The sequence below is a fragment of the Myotis myotis genome, unplaced genomic scaffold (assembly GCF_014108235.1).
Source record: "Myotis myotis isolate mMyoMyo1 unplaced genomic scaffold, mMyoMyo1.p scaffold_m19_p_10, whole genome shotgun sequence".
Classification (NCBI taxonomy): domain Eukaryota; kingdom Metazoa; phylum Chordata; class Mammalia; order Chiroptera; family Vespertilionidae; genus Myotis; species Myotis myotis.
The window spans coordinates 43,643,297-43,663,036 of NW_023416314.1; positions in this window are offsets into that span (position 1 = coordinate 43,643,297).

The following is a 19,740-nucleotide window of genomic DNA, read 5'->3' on the forward strand; positions in this document are numbered from 1 at the left end:
TATAGCCAACATCATACTTAATGGGCAAAAACTAAAACCATTTCCCTTAAGAACAGAAACAAGACAGGAATGTCCACTTTCACCACTCCTGTTTGACATAGTACTGGAAGTGCTAGCCATAGCGATCAGACAAGAAGAAGAAATAAAAGGCATCCAAATTGGAAAAGAAGAAGTAAAACTGTTATTATCCACAGATGACATGACATTGTACATAGAAAAACCCAAGGACTCCATAAAAAAAACTACTAGATTTAATAAATGAATTCAGCAATTTACTAGTAGCAGGATACAAAATTAACACCCAGAAGTCTATGGCTTTTTTATACACTAATAATAAACTCACAGAAAGAGAAACTTAAAAAAAAACAATCCCATTTACCATTGCAACAAAAAAATTAAGATACCTAGGAATAAACTTAACTAAGGAAGTAAAGGACCTGTATTCGGAAAACTACAGGACATTGAAAAAAGAGATAGAGGAAGACATAAACAAATGGAAGAATACACTGGATTGGTAGAATAAACATCATGGATTGGTAGAATCAACATCATTAAAATGTCCATACAAGGCAATCTATAGATTCAATGCAATGCCCATTATGATACCAACGGCTTATTTCACAAACCTAGAACAAACTCAAAATTTCATATGGAACAGAAAAAGACCCTGAATAGCCACAGCAATCCTCAGACCGAAGAACAAAGTTGGAGGGATCACAATAGCAGATATCAAGCGATATTACAAAGCCACTGTGCTCCAAACAGCCTGGTACTGGCACAAGAACAGACATATAGACCAATGAACAGAACAGAGAACCTAGAAGTCAACCAAGCCATTATGCTCAATTAATATTTGACAAAAGAGGCAAGAGCATACAATGGAGTCAAGACAGTCTCTTAGGTAAATGGTGTTGGGAAAATTGGACAGATACATGCAAAAAAAAAAAAAAATGAAACTAGACCACCAACTTACACCATACACAAAAATAAACTCAAAATGGATAAAGGACTTAATCATAAGACAGAAAACCATAAAAATCTTAGAAGAATCCATAGACAGCAAAATATCAGGCATGTGTCATAGCAATATCTTTACTGATACAGCTTCTAAGGCAATGGAAACTAAGGAGAAAATAAACAAATGGGACTACATCAAAATAAAAAGCTTCTTCACAGCAAAAGAAACCATCAACAAAACAAGGAAGCCCACTGCATGGGAGAACATATTTGCCAATGTTATCTCCAATAAGGTTTTAATCTCCAAAATTTACAGGGAACTCATACAACTTAACAAAAGGAAGATAAACAATCCAATCAAATAATGGGCAAAGGACCTCAATAGACACTTTTTGAAAGAGGACCTACAGAAGGCCAAGAGACATATGAAAACATGCTCAAAGTCACTAATCATCCGAGAGATGCAAATCAAAACCACAATGAGATACCATCTCACATCTGTCAGAATAGCTATCATCAACAAATCAACTAACAAGTGCTGGCAAGGATGCTGAGAAAAAGGAACCCTCTTGCACTGCTGGTGGGAATGCAGACTGATGCAACCACTGTGAAGAACAATATGGAGTTTCCTCAAATAATTAAAAATGGAACTCCCATTTGACCCAGTGATCCCACTTCTAGGAATATATCCCAAGAAATCAGAAATACCAATCAGAATGGATATATGCACCCCTATATTCATAGCAGCACAATTTACAATAGCTAAGATTTGGAAACAGCCTAACTGCCCATCAGCAGATGAGTAGATTAAAAAACTGTGTTACATCTATACAATGGAATACTATGCTGCTATAAAAAAGAAGGAACTCTTACCATTCACAAAAGCACGGATGGACCTGGAGAAGTGAAATAAATCATTTGAAGAAAGGTAAATATCACATGAGCTCACTCATTTGTGGAATATAATGAACATAAACTGATGAACAAAAACAGATCCAGAGATAGAGAAGCATAGATAAGACCGTCAAACCTCAGAGGGAAAGCAGGGGAGGGTGGGGGTAAGGAGGAGAGATCAACCAAAGGACTTGTATGCATGCATATAAGCATAACCAATGGACACGGACACCAGGGGGATGAGGGCATGAGTGGGAAGGGGGGCGTAATGAAGGGATAAGAACACATATGTAATACCTTAGTCAATAAAGAAAAAAAAAAAAAAAAAAAATTATATATATATATATATATATATATATATATATATATAATTGTATCAATCTTTTCCAGTATGGTTAATGCATTTTTAGATAGTTACTTAATAAAGTCAAAGTCACAAATATAAAAAATATATAAATAAGTAAAAATAAAAGTTGTATGATTGCCCTCTGGTAGTGCTTAGTGTTTAGAGCATCAGCCTACACACTGGAGGGTCTTGGGTTTGATTCCTGGTCAAGGGTACCTACCTGGGTTGTAGGTCCAATCCCTGCCCTGGGTTGGGGTGTGTGTGGGATGCAACCAATTGATGTGTCTCTGTCATATCCATGTTTCTCTCTCCCCTCTCTCTCACTCCTTCCCTAAAAAAATCAATGGAAAAATATTTTCACTCCTGGGGTGAGGATTACAAAAAAAAAAAAATGTGTAATTTTGTGCAAGTTATCTCAGTGAGTCTCAGTCTCAGTTGTAAAACGGGAATAATTACATAATCGTCTGCGGTCATGTGATTTTTTACAATAAGAAATATATATTTGGTATTCGCTCTTGTCCTGTCCCTGGCATAGAGCTCCTAAATCCTTGGAATTTTGTAAGTGTGGGGAGCCACAAAAGTGTCTTTTGTTTGTTAATGACATGCCCTTTGGAAAGCCTTTAGGTCACCTGAGAATGGCAGCTCATCAGTAAAGAAACCAACCAGTGATTAGAGGGTTGAAACTTTCCATTTCAGCCCCTCTTCTGGGGGAGGGAGGAGTAGGGGGCTAGAGATCAAGTTCAATCACCAATGACCAATGATTTAACCAAGCATGCCTTTGAAATGAAGCCCCCCTAAAAACCCAAAAGGACAAAGTTTGGAGAAGTTCCTGGTAGATGAACACATGCAGATTTGGGGGAGAGGGCATGGAAGCTCCCTACCCCTTTCCCCATACCTTGCACTGTGCAGCTCCAAAACAGTAAGTTTCTTGGCTAAGTCTCAGAAACTCTGGCTAATATGGGGACAAACCAGAAAGGGGACAGCCTTTGTTCCTTTGAGTTATCTCTGGAAGAGGATATGTGGGAGGGAAGGAAAGCAAAGGTAGGAAAGAGAGCAGGTCCCAGGGCAAAACTTTATTGTGGGATACAATACCTAGAGGTGGGCCCTCCTAGAAATGGTGGCCCTAATTGCAGACTCTAGCTGCCATGGCCCTTTAGCTGCTTCAAGTTCTCTGCTCCTCATTCAGAGTTTCCGAACCTCAGGGGGCACTTTGTCAGCCAGATGCTTGGCCCATCACTAGCACCATGCACAGAGATGAGCATCTCCCTCTTGGTAGGGCCCAGTCTTTTGGAAACAGAATTCTAGCCGAGTTATGTAGCCACATCATGAGGGAAGGAAATAGTTAACCAATTAGGCCCACTGAAGTGGCACTTTGTCTTAATCATATAGTTTTGGGCCCTAGAACCCTTACTCGGTATCCTATCTAATAATAGACAAAGATTGAAATTGACCGTACCTTTGCTATACCTCCCTTTGGCTAATCAGCGAGATATGCAAATTAACCACCAACAAAGATGGCTGTTAATTTGCATACATAGGCGCGAAGTGGTGGAGCAAAGACTGAAGGCGTCTCCGGCTGCTGGCTACTGGAGCCGTGAGAGGCTTAGAGGTGCCTCCGGCCGGAGCGAAGGCCTGGGTCCCGGGTGCTGGAGGAAAACCGGTGCCGGCAGCCAGGGGAAAGGAAGGTCTAGTGCAAGAGTCTTTTCGTGCAACAGGCCTCTAGTATATATATAAGGAGTGAGAGATAAAGACAGGGAAGGGCTCTTTTAGGAATGGACACTTGAACAATAAAGGCGGGTTTTAGTGATAAGGTTGTCCAATCTCCCAGGGTGAAACAACTGGGCTTTGAGCACTGTGGGAAAAGCAGAAACTCAAAACATTCCCAGCCAGGATACTTAATCCTCTCCATGTTTTAAGAAACAGGGCTACAACACATCTTGTGAGCAAGAAGAGGCAGACGCAAAGGCCCCACCTGGACAGGGGCAGAAACTTCCAGGTGGAACTCAGTTTGTGGCCAGGGGCAGAAATCCCTTTCTTGCCTTAGACCAGAGATAACTCCCTGATCCTTCCAAATTTAATCGTATGGACCCTCCCTGAAGTAATGTGCAGCCCTTTGGGGCATGTGAAGGCCAGCCCAAGGCTGCATAGATATATGGACCTGTAGTTCAGCCCAGAAAAGGCCAGCACAAGAACCATGGGGTGGTAGAAGCAGGAAGTCTGGCTTTAAGCACAGAATTTGTAGATATTGCAGCCAGAGAGATGGAGGGCCCTCACATATGCCAGGGAACAGCTTCAGCCACCAACTTGGAATGGTGATGCAGGTCAAACCAAAACTAGACAGCAAAGGTGGGGATCTGGCCAAAGGAGACCAATAGGCAGCCACAGTCCAGGGAGCTGACACAGTTTCCTGGTATGAACACTGGTCTCATTGGCGGAAGGATCTGGTAACCAGTCTATCCCAACCCCATTTACTATGGAATGACAAGCTCTGGCTGGTTCCTTTCTCTTTCTGAGCCTCAGTTTCCCTCATTTGCCAGAATCCCTCACCTAGGGATATTTCACACCTTGCTATATAGTTGGGAGGGTTACATGAGATGGAGCAGCTATCGCCCTCAGAAAATATACAAGCTCAGGAAGACTTTTATCAATCTACCTATCATGGAGATGATTTAGCGCCCACCTCCATATGTAATCCGAAGTAGAAATAATACTGAATCATATTACAGTGTAAGAAGTCCAATACACTCTGGCTTCCCCATGATGAGTATTTCAGTCTTTTATTTGAAATGTTGAATACTGGTTTACTTATTTTAATTTTCTTATAAGTCATATACGCACCTAGTTTAGAGACTACTGGTTCTGCAACATTAAGACAAATAGCAGTCCCTAGCTCCCTATCTTGCTCTTCTCCTTTTCCCCTTCCCCAGAAAGAATCACTTTCACATCTTTTATCCCTTTTTTTAGTATTTATCCCCATATGCTTTAATAACATATTAATATTACTTCTTGGTTCTTCTGTTTGGCAGTATTACCTATTGACTACACACCATGGATGATGAGAGTTTAATTCTCATCCCCACCACCAGCCTACCAGACACACACACGCATACCCTCTTCCTGCCCAATAAAATTGTAACATCATTTTGTTATTGTGATAATCAGGCTCCAAAATGATCCCCAATGATACACCTTTTTGTACCCATATCTCTATGTAGGGCTGTCCCACTTTAAGTAACGCTGACCTGTGCAAGCAACAGTATAAAAATGTTTAATAAAGGCAGGATCCAACCCTGCACTTGCATGTCTTGGCCTCACTCACCTCACCTTAGCCCAGTCCTGTTGGGTCCTATATTTAACCTTTTGATGTTCTGTTATTCATGGACTTTTTCCCTTTTATTTTTCTAATATTGCGATAAAATACTCTATCCTAATCACTAATTTTTTAAAAAATATATTTTATTGATTTTTTAACAGAGAGGAAGGGAGAGGGATAGAGAGTTAGAAACATCGATGAGAGAGAAACATCGATCAGCTGCCTCCTGCACACCTCCTACTGGGGATGTGCCCGCAACCAAGGTACATGCCCCTGACCGGAATCCAACCCGGGACCCTTCAGTCCACAGGCCGATGCTCTATCCACCAAGCCAAACTGGTTTTGGCCTAATCACTAATTTTTGATGCCCCTCCAAATTGTACACCCAAGGCAAAAAAGCACCTCACTCACATTACCTTAGTCCCAGCCCTAGCATATTCTAACAGCCTCTTAAGAAAGGATATATGGACCCGCGACCAGGTGTGTCCTCCATTACACTAAAAGGTTGCAGGTTCAAATCCCAGTCAGGGCACATGCCTGGGTTGTGGGTTCAATTCCTAGTCAGGGCATTTATGGGAGGCAACCAATTGATGTTTCTCCCTCACATTGATGTTTCTCTCTTGCATTCATGTTTCTCTCTCTCTTTCTCTCTCTCCCCTTTTTTCTCAACCCCTTCTCTAAAAAAGTCAATAAACATATCCTCAGGTGAGGATGAAAAAAAGGGTGTGTGGAAAGAAAATGTTAATAACTTCATATCTATATATATCTAATTCTACTCTCACAATGGATTCATAGTTTAACCAGGTATATAATTCCAGGTTGGGAATATTTTAGAATTCCCATATTTTAGAGATGTTATTCTTATAACGTCCAAAGTCATTGACTTCTGATTCTTTGCTTTACATAGTGGCTTTGATTTTGTAATTTTGTTGGTTATACAGCTCTGTCCTGTTCACAGTAAAACAGGACTCAATTTCACAGTGGAGGACTAAAATAAAAGTTGATTGGAAGTTCTGAGCAGTGGATGGAGTTTGTCAACTTACAGCTTCATTGTAGTGTGATCTGGTTAAGCTGTTTGTTGAGGAACTCCAGATGTTGGTACCTTCAAGCCTTTCCTCTTGGGTCTTGGTCCACAAAGTCATTAGATACCTGTCCATCTGTTTTTCAGTTTCCGAAATGTCATCACCTCCTCTTTTCTCATCGTCTCTGAGGAGTTATGCCTTTAAAAAATCCCTTTATGTGAAGTACAGTATAGGGAATATAGTAAAAAAATAGTATAATAACTATGTTTGGTATCAGATGAGTACTAGATTTACCAGGGTGATCACTTCATAAGCTATATAACTGTCTAAACACTATGTTGTACATCTGAAACTACTTAATATCATGTGTCAACTGTAATTGTAAAAAAATCAAAACAACCCCTTTAAAGTCAGTTAAGGCGTCAGGGCAGCGCTCAGTGTGTTGCCAGAGTGGTAACGAGATGGGGACACATTATCCACTTTGGCCAAGGATAAATGAGGAAATCCTAGTCCCAACCTCCTCTCACTTTCAATCATATTGCAAATACTGCATTTGGAGGAGGGGGGGGGGGAGTACTGTAGTTTTAGTGAGGCTTAAAAGGAGAGCCAAATATTATGCCTAGTGTCAAAGTATAACCTTTGCTGGGAAGTGTCCTAGGCCTCTGCTTAGCTTTTCTACTGAATTATCCAGCACAGATGGGCCGCTTTAGGAGGTAAATTTGGACCTTTAAGGGAGCAAATACTGCTGGTGCTGATAGAGGTACAATTTCACTATCAGCCTATTCAGTGCATTCCTCAACTAATCACTTTGATTATAACAATTATAATTTAACAATTATAACATCTGTTATTTTGTAAAGGGAGCATGGGCAAGGAGGATGCTCCCACGGATGGGTACTGGGTCCCCATTGTCTGATCTTCGCCTGCCAACATTCTTCTCAAGGTCAGGCGTGAAGGAGAGACCCACCCACGCCAGTTCAGGAGGAGATGCAAAGATGCGAGGTGGGATGTATCCATGGCCCAAGGCGGTTCAGCGCAAGGCTCTGCGGATCACAACCCGCAAAACTTCGGGTTCCCGTTAGTACCCACCTGTGGGTCACCTTTCCTCGGTAAGCCCCCCGGAAATCAGATCTGCATGTTTCTCACGCGCTGCGGCGCCACCCTTGCCTGGCCCCGCCCCTCCGCCTGGGCCTCACGTGAAAGCTTTGAACTTCCAACGTCTGATGGTGAGAACCAGAACCCTGCACCACCTAAACGGCTGAGACCAGAAACGGCTGAGATGAGAGGAGGGACAGAGGCTGAGCACAGGGGTCCCTGGCTGGAAGGGGCTGAGCACTGAGGGTCTGGCTGGAAGGGGCTTTCAGGACGGAGCGGGAGAGAAGGAGAAGGAAGTGCAAAGAAGAGTGGCGAGGCCCCAGGAGGGTGAGCAGTGGAGGAGACACTGGCAACCAAAACGGGACTTAGTGAGGACAGCCAGGGGCCAAGAGTAGGGGGGTTGGAGGGAACAAATAGGCTAAAAGAAGGCAGAGGAAAGGGAAAGAGAGGATGGAAAGTTGCCTTGGGGAAAGAGAGGACTTAGCAGGAGAGCCAGCGCCTCTCTCACTGCAGCATTGCGGGTCCCTCACCAGGGACAGGAAAATGCGTGGAGCTGTGGAGCCCAGAGACAGCGCCTGGGTAAGCCTTGATTCTAATAGGTTTTGATGACTGCAGTGCTCTCACTCCGCAGGGCTCAGAGGACACTGCAGTAACTGTTGGGCTGGGCTGTAACTGTCGTGATCTGGCAAAATGCAAATCACTGTAACAATCCTAACTCCCAGTCACATAACACTTAACCCTTTCTGAGTGCTTTCCCCTGTTCTAATCTGATCCCTGCGACAACACTGGTGATGTCTGAAAATTAAAAAACACTGGTAAATGCCTTCAGGTGGTTGAATTTTATAAGCAAAGAAGTTAAATCTCAAGTGAAAGGACCTGCCAGAATCATAAATCAAGGTTGGTTGTGGATCTTATTAAAGCCGGTATTGGCTTACACTAGAATAAAAATAATTAGAGCAGAATATGACTCCGTGACACAGAGCCCATAAAAAGAATGTCTCCAGACTCAAAAATCATTCCCTCCTCACCCATAAAATCCAGGAAGGCAGATGCGCCCCACCCTGGTCCTTGGGTCTCCAGATCCTTCTGCAGCATCTCTGAGAGTCCTCCATGTGGAGCTCTCTATCGGGCATGCCTTTAACTCAGAATAACAATCATTTCAGAAAGTGGGAGCTGCCTTAATCGGCTCAGGCTGCTACACCAGAATACCATAGGCCAGATGGTTTATCAACAACATACATTTATTTCTTACAGTTCTGCACGCTGGGAAGTCCAAGATCAAGGTGCTGGCACGTTTGATGTCTGGTGAGAACCTGCTTCATAGATGGCCACCTTTTTGCTGTATGCGAGACAAGGGGGCCTTTTCCGGCCTCTCTTATAAAAGAGCACTAATCCCATTCATGAGGGCTCCACCCAAAGGCCCCATCTAAAGGGTTAGGTTTTAGCATAAGAATTCAGAAATGAGGGAAGACGGAAGACGCCAGTGTGCAGACCAGGCAGAGCTGGAAAGCACTCACTGCTTAGTGGGTGTCAAGTGTGCCCAGGTGAAATGATCACTCCTTTGTTCTTCAGGAGTGAGGTAGTGCTTGCTACAGCCTTCTCATCTCTTAGCCTGGCTTACCAGCCCTCCTTTATTATGTTAGTGTGTGTTTAACCTTTCTTGTCATCCATGTCATTTAGGGGTTCATTTAATCTATAGATGCTGAGCCCAAGGGAGGATGGGGGCTCTGGAATAGTGGGTAGGAGCCAGCTACTGAGAGGTCTAAGGGAAGAACTTTCCAGGCAGATGGAATAGGGAGGGAAAGGCTCCAGAGCAGGAATGATCTTCCCAATTTCTGGAACCAGATGTTCCCAAGGCTGGAGCACATAACCAGGAAGTAAAGTCAGACAGAGAGGAAGGCAAAGGTCCAACCTCTGTGGGGAGGAGGGGGCTTGCAGGCTGACGAATGAAATCTGGGCAGTGGTAGGCTGTCATAGGGATGTCCTCTCAGCGGTCCTAATTTAATACTGCAGAACAGCAGAGGGGAGTGCGAGACAACCTGGCTGGGCCTCCTAAATGAAGAAGGCTGATAGAGAAGATGCAGGGTGGACAAGAAAAAATATAAAGTCCGCTAGTTTGCAACGCAGATTGTCAGTGGCCTGAGAAACCTTAATAAAAGCCATACTAACCTTTCAAGCCCAGAAAATGAGGGGTGTTTGGGGAGATACTTGAGACCACAATCCCGGTTCAAAGCTGCAGACTGCCTTAAGTGACTTCCCTCTGGAGGACTCTGTGGGGTGTCCACCTCAGGATGGAGATGCGCCTTGCCACTGTCCTCTCTGTAGGAAAATGGGAAATTGTTTCTATTGTCAGTGGGAGTTTATGACTCACTGGCTCAGGGCTTGTCCTCTAGCATGTATAGTGAGGATATAGAAAGAGGGTTTTAACAGATTATCTGTTAGGTATGGTTACACTGAAGGTTAAAGTTCTAAAGGGTAAAAAATACTGGAATGCAGAACCACCTGGTAGATTTCAGGGTCTTAATGAGTTCCTACACAATCCCAGCTTTAACAATTTTACTTGAGGGAAAATGATGATATAGAAACTCTTACATATTTGTTTCTGAAGACTGGTTTTGAAAGTATTCACCCCTTCTGCCTGGGGTTTCTGTACTATTGCCACCTTATACCAAGCCATCATCATGTCTCATCCTGATTATTGCAATAACTAATTTCTTTTCCTGTTTCCATACTTGTCTGAGTGAACCTCCTAAACACTAAAGCAAGACTTCTTTTTCCCAGTAACGGTGGGCTAGCTTGCTTGGATGAACCCTCCAGCAGAAAACAACTTGAAAGAGAAAAACTAGCCAAAGTATAGAAAACATTTTCTTAAACTCAATGAAGCGATGATAAATCAATAAGGAATTATCATGCCAAAAATGAAGGGAAGACATTAGAGGGGTAAGGAGGCAGGGCAGTTGCTTTTGCCCTGAGGGCACTTGCATTCTAATTTTCCCCAAATTATTATCTTATCTTTGTCATCGTGGTGGGTCCCAGTGTGCAGAGGTCAAGCCAGGGGCTGGCAAAGGACGGAGCCTAATGGGAGACTGGTGAACAGGCTCTAAGGTATCCACTCCTCCACACCCCAAGTTTAGGGGAAGGGACTGATGACTGTAATGTACCCAAGAGAATGTGGCAATGTGATGGCATGTCGTCCCCAAGACTGTTATGTCATAAATGTCTCAGTCTTGTTAGTAGACACGTGGCAAGGCACTCAGGGCAGCTTCTGGCAAGCAATTAAAGCCACAGGTTCAAGAACCCCTATGAATCCCAACAAATACTGAGGAAATCAACACCTAGAGTCATCATAATGAAACTGTAGAAAAGCATAAAAGCTACTAGCGAGCAGGATACATTATGTTTAAGAAAGAGGCATAATCCATGGGGAGATGCTTAACATTTGTTAAATGAATAAACCATCACGCTATCATTGGGAGCTTTCCCTCATACAGCTCTGTGCTGTGTCACTTGACGTCTTTGAAACTCAGTCTCCTAGTCTGCAAAATGTAGATAACAGAACCTATTGTGTAAGGACAAGCATCACAGAACACATTGTGTAAGGATTAAATTTATACAAGTTATACATAGAAGACCTAACAGCTCCTACTATATATTAGGTGCTTCTGTACTATACAGATTCTCTCCCGAATTTAGGTTTCTAGTCTGTTCTATGCACATTTCCTCTCCAATCTAGGTCTCCAGTCCAGACCTCCTTCCCAGTTCCAAATATCCATCTTGAAATACTTCTATATCTAAAGCATATTTCATTCTTCCCTTTTTAAACTGCTAAAGGCTTCAGAAGCAGGTCCTATTGCAATAACACCTGTTCAGCTGGGGGATGGGGTAGTGAACAAGCATCTAGCTTAGGGTGGACCTGATAATTCCCTGACCTAAACTGCACTCAGCATTGTTTTCTGAATCTCTGTCATGATAAGAATTACCTGGGGCAGTTGTTAGTAATACAGTTTTGGGCTTCTCTTCCCCTGAACAATATGATTCTTTAGATTCAGGGTAAAGTAGGTTTCAGTTGTTTGTGTGGAAAGACATAGGTTATGATGATTACAGTAGCTTTATTAACAGTGCACTTAGGGACAATCTCATTAGTGCTCAAGTTGCAGGCCTTCATTATTTACACATCCTTGTAGTCTCCTTGCTCCTCTGGCTGACACAGCCTGCCATGACTCCCTCCATGGGTGCAGGCTCTTAGGGGGCACACGTGTGATGCTTTAGCCATCACCCACTTCTCTACCTTTTACCCCATAATCTCCCCTCACCAGAATTTTATTGCTGGGAATCACCAGTAACATCTCATGTAGTTCTCCCGTGTGCCAGCTCCAGTAGTTCTACAGAGGTTCTGTTGACTGTAGAATCCCTAATCATTAAAAAAAACAACCTAACCCAGTTTAAATGGCAGATTTCGAAGGAATGTGGAAATCATCTGCACTTATAACGTCAGATATATTTTAAAATATTTCAATGTATTTTAATATTCAATTATATCTGAATAATTATGGGGGGGAGATGAATATAATGCATCTACTTTGTTGGCAGGCGCACACATTCACTGTGCTTAGAAATTACCAGCACAGCTTGCATTCAATTACACATGTACATGGCCTTTGAAGATAATTCTCTCCTCTGCCTTTAACCTGAATCAGAGATTGATTTGAGGGCATTACTGCTCTCAGCAGAGAAGTTGAAAGGACTCCTGTTAGTGTCCCCTTGCCACTCCAATGTGCAGAGTCTCTAGATTTCATCCAAAGGTTCTTTGGCATGCTTCCTGAGATGCAAGTCTCACAAAGTATAAAGAACTGCCATGTGAGTAAGTTTTTAGAATTCATTGCATCTGCTGTATGGTTCGATTTCTCCATGGTTTGACTAGCTAAATGAGTCAGCGCTGATATTTTTTTCTTTCTCTGATAAACAGTTTGATGAATCCCAGAGACAACTATTCAAAATCTGGAACCAATGCTAGAAAACCCTCAAAAAAGCAGGAAATCTTGCTATTATTGTCCTGCTTGGCTGTTGTATCCTCCGTGGTTGATAAGTCTCTCAGAGCCGGCAGGGTCTTTTTCTTGGAAGGCTATCCTGGGAATGGAATTTCTAAGGTCCTGTTGAACCATTTTGTGGGGGCAGTGGCTGGCTTACTAGAGGTTGCAAAAAAGGCTGTGTTCTTTGGAGCAAACTTGTTCAGCCATATATTAAAAGGATGTGCTCATCAAGCAACTTCACTTTTCTCCTTCTGCTTCTGCTTAGGGACTAGTTTTCCTGGGCCCTGAATGAAATCCCAGGTGGGTGTTTTATATATATATATATATATATTATTGATTTCAGAAAGAAAAGGAGGGGGAGAGAGATAGAAACATCAATAATGAGAATCATTGATTGGCTGCCTCCTGCATCCCCCCTACTGGGATCAAGCCTGCAACCCAAGCATGTGCCCTGACCCAGAATCCAATCGTGACCTCCTGGTTCATAGGTTGACGCTCAACCACTGCACTACACCGGCTGGGCTCAGGTGAGTTTTTATAGCTTTTCCTGACACTCAGAAAAATTAAAAACTCCCCCAGTCAAGTTTAGTCATAAATGTCTCATTTCAGTCATTGAAATATCCAGTGCCATGTAATAGTTAAAACTGAACTTTGGTTAAGGCAATTTCTCCTTCCTCTCTTTCCCTAGCTCAGGCTGATTTGGACTGGAAGCCTGGGTAAGGGGAGTGAGGTCTGGGCTAAAGGGGGTGGGCGTGGCATAGCTGACTTGTTTTCCCACCTAAAGCTTCTACTCCACCTTCCTCCACCTCCCTCTACGGTGAGGGTCCTACAGGGCTTGGAGTAATGGTGGGAGGAGAGAAGAACTAGAGGAGGAAAGGTCTTTTTTTAGGGGAACTGTAGCACCTGATGGTGGTGTTCCAAGATCTTGGTGGGTGTTCACTACGAGTCCTCCTGTTACGGGGCACTTTTGTGGGGCCCTGAGAGATGGCTCCACTGAAAAATTAGGCTTCAACATCTCTGCTGGCTTCCGCATTTAATTCCAAACCCCTTCTGCCCACCAGCCTCTAGTCTAGCAGGAAGCCCACCTAGGAAAACAACCCCCATGCTCATTTTCTCCCCTCCCCATCTGGTCCACCAGGAACACGCTATGCTCTTCTGCATTCAGTGGTTTACGCACCACCGACTCCTGCCACTGCCTTTTGCCTTTCATCTTCTCCGGTAAGGGTCAAATGCCCACTTTAGGCCTCTCAGTTTTAAAGGACTCTTTCCAACTGATCTTTCAAAGCCCCTTCTCCAAAGATTTCAGGGGAGGAGGAGCTCAGCCTCCCTCAGGGAGAGGAGGTGGGAGGGGAAACGCCACAATGCCTCCACTATTTTTTCCAAAGTCTCTCTTTTCAAGTTCTTCAACCCCAAATCTTATGGGGTGAGGACTGAGAGTTCTTCTCAGGGTCACAAAACTTGATTCAGCTGGCCCTCACAGGTGGTCTCAGAATCCACCTTGCAGGAAGGGGACTTGCCTCCTACTATTTTTTTTTTAATATATACTTTATTGGTTTTTTACAGAGAGGAAGGAAGAGGGGTAGAGAATTAGAAACATCGATGAGTGAGAAACATCAATCAATCAGCTGCTTCCTGCACACCCCTTACTGGGGATGTGCCCGCAACCAAGGTACGTGCCCTTGACCAGAATGGAACCTGGGACCCCTCAGTCTGCAAGCCAAGGTTCTATCCACTGAGCCAAACCGGTTAGGGCGCCTCCTACTATTTTCTCTCTGCTTCTGGGCCTCAGCTGCATCCGAGACAGAGAGAGCCCATTTTGACATCATGTTGTGCTTTTTAGCTCCACTGTGCACCCATGAAGTTTCATTTTAAAACCCTCAGAGGAGAAGAAAGCATCTCTCCCCTTTCAAACACTATTTTAGATTTATGAGGGACAGACTGCATTTTTTCCCTTATGAACAGTCTGTCATAGTATATTTTTGTAAGAGTTTCTTTTTTTTCTTTTTTAACCATTTAGAATGAGACTTGGCAAGTCACCATGATAATGAGTCAAAAATAATTTTTATAGAGAAGTAGGGAAGCCTGCTATTTTCCTTGTTGAAAGCAGTTTAAGACAAATGCTTTTAGCTTTGTGGGTATTTTCTTTTTACATTGGAAACTAATGTCAGGGAGATTTTAAACAAATTCAAGTTGTTTTTATTAATGTTTGGTGTGGGGGGTTTTGTGTGTGTGTGTGTGTAGTTTTGTTTTTTTTTTTTTGGTTTTGTTTTTAGGTTTGAGCTTTTCACATCAGGATTTCAGAAACATGGGAGAAGGTTTTTGGTTGTTTTTCCATTGTATATGGTCTGGCTGGTGATATTGTCGATGTTAGGTGGTCTGATTGGATGAAAGCTGTGGGGTGGTTGGGCTTGGGGAAGGGCTGTAAACATAATCCTAGAGTAATCCCCACCCTAGTTGGGGCCTGGGAGGCATTGAATTACAGGCAGGTCCAGTAGGACCATATCTTTCTAGCATAGGGAGTGGCATCAATATCACCTTATGTAGGGGGGGAAATTGAGCTGCAGTAACCCTCTGCATTGTTTATAGTACATCCTTCCAATTATCTGCTGGGTCTATTGGAGCTATTTTACAACTCCCAAGTTGTAGATAAAGCAATGCAAAACATCTCTGTTCCCACCCCACTTCACCCCCCCCCCCCAAAAAAAAAAAGTTTGGGCTCCGTTTGCTCATGCCTTTCAATATTTCTGATCCATAAACTGTGGTACATCTACACGATGGAATACTATGCTGCTGTAAAAAAGAAGGAACTCTTACCATTTGCAATGGCATGGATGGAACTGGAGAGCATTATGCTAAATGAAATAAGCCAGTCAATGAAGGAAAAATACCACATGATCTCACTCATTCATGGATAATAAAGACCATTATAAACTTATGAACAATAATAGATACAGAGACAGAGCTGCCTCAAACAGATTGTCAAACTGCAATGGGAAGGCCGGGGAGGGTTGGGGGGCAGGAGGGAGGGGGGTAAGAGATCAACTGAAGGACTTGTATGCATGCATATAAGCATAACCAATGGACATAAGACACTGGGGGGTAGGGGAGGCCAGGGGATTGTCAAGGGCGGGGGGGGGGGGGGAGAGGAAGGACACATATGTAATACCCTTTGTAATACTTTAAGCAATAAAATAAATAAAATAAAATAAAATAAAAATTAAAACAAATATATTTCTGATCCATAAAGGTGCCTGCTCTTTGGATTCTCCTTGAACTGATATAACAACTCATCAGTTCCTTCTTTAATGTGTTAAATAAAATCGTTAATACATGTGTATGAGAACCAGGCTTTTTCCCCCTTTTGAAAATAGCCTTTTAAAAGTTTTGGAGGTGGAGAACCAAGATGGCGGCATAAGGTATAGACCTGTGCATGCTGCCTCCCACAAAAACATTGAAACTACCAACTATACGACAAAACAGCTATCATCCAGAACCATGGGAAAGCTGGCCCAGTGGAAGTTCTACAACTGGAAGGAAAGAAAGGAGTGCATTGAGACTGAGTAGGAGGTGCAGAGGCGCCAAGAACAGAGGTACAGAGGTACGCGCCAGGCGGGCTGCAACTGGATGCGCAGTTTTTTTCAGTCGGAAGGGGATACAAGCTCTCAAATCCACTGAACTTGTTTGGGGGCGGGATTCTGAGGTCCCAGACCCCTACGGGGAGAGGCTGGACTGTCTTGCAGCGGGTCGGAGAGCGAAGGTGGCTTTTTCTCGGAGCTGCTCACAGGGATCATTGTTGCTGTGGGGGCGCGGCACTCAGGGACGGGAGACTCGGAGGCGAGGAGTCACGGAGACGCTGACGACAAATTGCTGTTTGCTCCGCCCTGGTGATTCTCTGAGACCCCGCCCTACTCAATTTACATCCCCACCCAAGTTGTGCCAGTGGCACAAAAGGAACCACCTGCGCTTTTGCAGCCTAACCCAACAAACTGCAGATTTCAACTCCTCGCATCCATAAGGGACACACTCAAGAAGCAGACTCAGGTTCAGAGGAAGCCAGAGCGGGACCCGGCTGGGCCAGCGACATGGAACCGCTGTACCAGCAAACACACAAGCAGGTCCACCAGATCCAGTCTCACATGGGACGCCGGGAGATGGCAGACAAGCAGTCTGTGCACTTAGTAGAAAATGAAATCCAAGCAAGCATACCAGATATTCAGCCAGCTAGAACACCTGGAGATTTTGTCCAGCAAGGAGCTTCCCAACAAAACACAGAATGCCAAACTTCATGTTGACCAGTTAAAGTATGATGTCCAGCACCTGCAGACTGCTCTCAGAAACTTCCAGCATCGGCGATATGCAAGGGAGCAGCAGGAGAGACAGTGAGAGGAGCTTCTGTCTCACACCTTCACCCCCAACGTGGGATGCAGCGCCCCCTGCGAGGCTGCGTGAGGCTGCGACAGCCCCTGAGGCTGCGACGTCACATGTGAGGCTGCGTGAGGCTGCGACGGTCCCTGCGAGGCTGCAATGCCCCCTGCGAGGCTGTGTGAGGTTGCGACAGCCCCTGCGAGGCTGTGACGGCCCCTGGGAAGCTGGCGGAACTGTGCGAGCCACCCAGATGGCTTCGTTGATGGCTCGCGAACCAGCTCGCAGCCCCATGCACAACTATCACCCAAAGGGCGAGAGGGGCGAGAGCAGCTGTAGTGTTGCTTTCTCCTCAGTTTTGGTAGCGAAATCCTCATTTTAAACATAAGAGGATACATTATTTTTAAAAAGTCGTTACTTGGCTCTGCACCCTTTCTGAGTAGAGCGTGAACAAGTCATGAGAGACCTTTCTGAGCACAGGGACACGTTGCAGATAGAAATAGCTACATTTTCCATGTGTATGACCATTGACCCGGCGACAAAAAGCGTACACCTATGGATGAGGACAGTGGGGGGGTAAGGGCAGAGGGTGGGGTAGGAAATGGGTGAAGGGGAGCTTTGGGGGATAAAAGGGGAACAACTGTAATAATCTGAACAATAAAGATTTATTTTTTAAAAAAAAGTTTTGGAGGTCTTCCACCAAGATGCCCATGGATTCATTTGACAGAGCCTGGTCAACCTGGTCACCAGAGAGTACACCTCCTACAGGCTGCTTAAGCCTGGACACATCTCATCTTGGCTTATTGCTGCTTTTTTTTAAAGTATATTTTTATTGATTTCAGGGAAAAAGAGGGAGGGAGAGAGAGAGAGAAAAAAAAAACATCAATGATGAAAGAGAATCATTCATTGATCAGCTGCCTCCTGCACACCCCACACTGGGGATCAAGCCCACAACTTGAGCATGTACCCTGGCCAGGAATCAAACCGTGACCTCCTGGTTCATAGGTCAGTGCTCAACCACTGAGCCACACTGGCTGGATGCTCACTGCTTCTTGGCTCCCAGAAGTGAATCCAAAATGACAAAGGATCTTTGCTATTTTTTGAATTTTAATTTTTCTCTCTACTCACCCTTTTTTTTTTCTTTGACTTAAACAACAAAATTTTATTTTCTCACAGTTCTGGAGACTAGAAGTCTAAGATCAAGGTGTTGACAAGATTGTTTTCTTCTGTGGCCTCTCTCCTTAGCTTGCAGATGGCTGTCGTCTTGTTCTGTTCTCACAAGGTTTTCCTCTGTACATTCGTACCCTTAGTGTCTTTTTTCCTCTCTACTAATATGTCTTGTTTTGGGTTTGGGTTTGGGTTCATTTATAGCCAATACTCATCAGCGGCAGCCATGACTGAGAAGTTGGTTGTATGGACTGACCATTTGGTGACTTCTGTAAATGGGCTATAGAAATCTAGTCTCTGTTGGATGGGAGCTAGAGAAGAATCTGGATTGTTAGTCCTATTGTCTATTTTGAACCCAAATCAATTAGGAATCCTGTGCCCACTGGGAAGGAAAACAAGTCTTTCATACCAGGACTGGGGAGATTTGATATTTCTGTATTTACTCTTATTCTATGACTGAAATGAAATTTTAGGACTGAAACTACAAACTCTGTCTCTGTGTGCCCATGTGTCTGTAGTTTAGAAAGGCCTTTCTCTTTCATTGTGTGAATGTGTAACATCCACCTACCTCCATAGGGTATTAATTAATTTGATTATAAAGTTTCATGCTAAAGGAGTTCTTCTCTGATTGGCTGACAGAGATAAATAAGTATTTAAATAAAGTGACTATTCCTAAATTCCCAGAAGTGGTAAAATTGAGCTTCTACGTCTTTAAATGTGCTACATTAATAAAATGTTCTTACAGAAACAAACCCAATTAACATTTTAGAATTCAGGTTCACAAATTTAAGCATATCTCTGGAAAATGAAACTAGTTTAATATTTGGGGTTTGATAAAAACAGCTGTATTTTCTCTGATTTATTTGTGTTAAGTATAATTCTTAACAATATTCTATGTATATATGTTTTTTTCTAAATGTATATAGGTTTACTAACTAAATAAGTTAACATTACTCCTACTGCTTAAGAATAGGAAAAATGGAAATTTGTGTTTAACTAATGAATCATTATTCTGAAAACTTTATTTCAACAGTAATTTAATTTTGTAGTATGTCAGCTTACAGATAATTTCTAAGAGGTTTAGATAAGTTTTAAAACCTTAAGCTGATATCAAAATTGAGTTAAGCAAAGTTATTTCTAAGTAAATAGAATACTGAAGCATTAATTACTAAGCACACTTTTATGTTTGTGATTTTTATATTTATACACTGCAGACTCTTTGCGTCTGTTAATAAAAAAAAAAAAAGTGTTCACTTTGGCCACTTTGATAAGTTGTGCTAGAAGGTGTGTGACTATGAAAAGATGTTATATGTATTTATTAGCCATGCTAATCTATTAAAAAACTGAAAAGCTGGTATATGGCAGAGTTCACAATTATCCTCTACTTTTCCCATGCCCCAGTTTTCTCTGTGAAATAGAAGTTGCTTTAGTTAAAAGTTATAATTTATATTAGTGGTTGGGGCTATATTAAGGACCAACAGAGAAATACAATTGTGTAAATGCTTGTTTTTCAAGAAGAAAAAAAAAATGTTTTCTCCTAAAGTAACAGCTCTC